The sequence below is a fragment of the Giraffa tippelskirchi genome, chromosome 10 (assembly GCF_054371585.1).
Source record: "Giraffa tippelskirchi isolate mGirTip1 chromosome 10, T2T-mGirTip1v1.2.pri, whole genome shotgun sequence".
NCBI classification, from domain to species: domain Eukaryota; kingdom Metazoa; phylum Chordata; class Mammalia; order Artiodactyla; family Giraffidae; genus Giraffa; species Giraffa tippelskirchi.
In genome coordinates, this window is record NC_137284.1 from 8,987,222 (window position 1) to 8,990,376 (window position 3,155).

Below are 3,155 nucleotides of genomic sequence, written 5' to 3' on the forward strand. Positions count from 1 at the left end.
TCAGGGTCTATTAATCTAGATTGGTGACTACCTTCCATACTTACTAGCCTCTTAGTCCAGAAATCTGATGTGAATTGGGGGTAGACATAACTTTATGTTTGAGTTTCTTCTGGTGTCTCCTGGTAGAAATGTTTCCATTCTGTATACCAGTACCTATATACTCACAGATCCTTGATTTGAAGTGAGAGGAAGCACAAAGTTCCCAAATGGGGCACTGAGAGTTTGATAAATCAAGCCACTTCAACTTCTGCCATTTTGTTCTCAGGGTAAATAATTCTACCTGCGGGTGAACAAAGCACCATATACTGGTCATTGATTTGGAATATGTAGTGCATCCTGAAAAAAGTTTCCCATTTTGGCAGAATATCATCTCTTAATTGGAGTTGCAACTGCAGTTTCACAAAGCTGTTCCACTGCCCTTGGGACTGGCACCTTCTGGGTAGCAGAGTGGGTGATAGAACTAGGGGGTTCCATGGTTGTGAATTCACTGCCAGGCTTCTTTTCTTTCCATGTGTGTCTCTTGGTTCAGTGAAATGTTATCAAGAATCCAATATTTGGTTGACCATCCATTCTCAATGCCTTCAAATAGTTGAGGGTTGGTTGAGGGCATGAAGGCAAAAAAGAGAAATCCTTAACCCAGAATACAAGTTAACTTTATTCAAGGTGTCCCCTACTCCTCTAGAAATTAAAGGGACCTAATGTAATCAATTTTTCATCAAAGTACTAGTTGGTCTCCTTGAGGAAAAGTGCCATGTTGGTGACAGTGCTTATCTCTATTGCTTGCAGTTTAGACATTTGGGAGCCAGTTCAGAGGTAATGGGTGAGATCCCATGCCATTGGACCTGTACCTAGTCTCAATCGCTGCCTCTAGTTGGAAGCCAATTTTGCTTACTCTGGAGAGGCTGGTGACAGAGAATGGTGGGCATCAACTCTAAGTCATTAGGTTACTTCATTGTTTCGTGCCTCATCTATCCTGTATGGTGTCTAGTGGGTGATAAAAATGATGCAAAGACCTTCACAACTCATGCCACTCCCATAAGGGCCTCCTGCCCAGTTCTCCTATTTATCTATTATCCATTCTTTCTGTGTTTAGGCCCAGGCTAACAGCTCAGTTGGTAAGGAATCTGCCTGCAATGCAGGAGACTGGGTTCAATTCCTGGGTTGGGAAGATCCCCTGGAGAAGCAAATGGCAACCCACTCCAGTATTCTTGTCTGGAGAACCCCATGGACAGAGGAGCCTGGCAGGCTACTGTCCGTGGGGTCGCAAGAGTCAGACATGACTTAGTGACTAAATCATCAACAAGCTAAGCCATTTGAAAACCTCTGTAATTCATATACTGTGTATCTTATGCAGGCTACTTTTCTTTCCACACAAAGTGGTTGATCAGGTGTCATGCCTGAACCTCTGCCCATTTAGAGAATTTCCTTGAGGTCACCCAGTGTGGGGCAATAGTTCAGTAACAGTCAGTCTGTGTTTTGTACACATATTTGAGTCATTCCACATGTGAACCTAGCTCAATAATCTTCCTCCACTGTCTTCCAGTCATGACAGATACCTGGGGGTCAGGGTGCTTGGTGTGAAGGGAAATGAAGTGTAATAACTGGTAGATGACTAGGGCTTTGAACCACACTCTTAACATAACTTATATGTGTCCTCTGTCTCTGTCTGTGCTTGTCCCTTTCTTCAGAATTCTTGATCCTCAGAAACTGTGTAAGACAACAAATGGTTCTTGTTTCAAGCTGCTAAATACTGGAGTGATAGTTTTGCAGCAATAGATAACTTTACATCTCTACCAATACATCCTTTTTCTTTTTGGTAACAGTCACCCTAACAGGTGTGATTTCCATTTGCAACTCCCCAGTGATTAGTGATGTTGAGCGTGTTTTCATATACCTACTGGTCATTCGTGTGCCTTCTTTGGAAGAATGTCTATTCAGATCCTTTGCACATTTAAAATTAATTTATTTTATTTTTGACAGCACTGGATCTTCATTGCTGCACATGGGCTTTCTCTAGTTTTGGTGAGCAGGGGTTACTCTCTAGCTGTGCAAGGACTTTTTATCATGGTGGCTTCTCTTGTTGCAGGGCATGGGTCCTAGGGCACACAGGCTTGGTGATTGTCTACTCAGGCTTAGAGCATGATAGTGGTTGTAGTGCATGGACTCTACAGCAAGTGGGCTTTAGTAGTGGTGGTGCACAGGCTTAGTTGCCCCATGGCATGTGGAATCCTCCTGGACCATGGAATGAACCTGTGACCCCTGCATTGGCAGGCAGATTCTTAACTACTGGACCACTAGGCAAGCCCTCTTTGCACATTTTTAATTTTGATTTTTTGTTTTTAATATTATTGGTTGCACAAAATCCTCACATTTTCAATATGGTTGCTGTATTTTTCAGCTCAAGATTTTCTGCTTGGTTCCCTTTTATAATTTCTATCCCTTGTCCTTAACTTGTTCATATGCAGTTTTCCTGATAGCTTTTAGCTCTTTCTCCATGTTTTCCTTTAGCTCTTTCAGCATTTTTAAGGCAGTTGTCTTAAAGTCCTTGTCTAGTATGTCTGATGCCTGTGTTTACAGGGGATGATTTCTGCTACCATTTTCTTCCTTTGATTGTGCCATGTTTTTCTGTTTCTTTGTAGAACTTGTTCTGTTGAAAATTGGACATTTGAAGAAACAGCCACCTCTCTAAATCTTTATACATTGGCTTTCTGCTGGGGATGTCCTTCACTAGTTAGCAGAGTGTGTGTTTTGAGCCTTAAAACCAGCTCAAGGGGAAGCTTAAGCTTAAGTTCAGGTCATTCCTGAGAATGTATCCTATGTGGGTCTTTACATGACTTTATCAGTCCCCTGTATACACTGATGCTTTAAAATTTTTTAATTTTGCCAAGAGTCTCACCACAGCTTCCCCTCAGAACTTTGGGTGGCCTATTGTATTTTCCCACAGTGATCTCTGCCTCATGCATCTATAGATCTGTGGGCCCCCTGAGCTTCTATAACCACTGTCCATCACTTTTAGTTTCTTTTTTTCTCAGTCTGAGATCTGAGTTATACTCCTTTTCCTGCCTCAAGATCTTTGGTGAATCAGAGAACAGTACTTCAGGCAGCCCCCAGACCATTTAGACCATTGCAAATAAGGTCTTCTTGGCTCTTTCCAG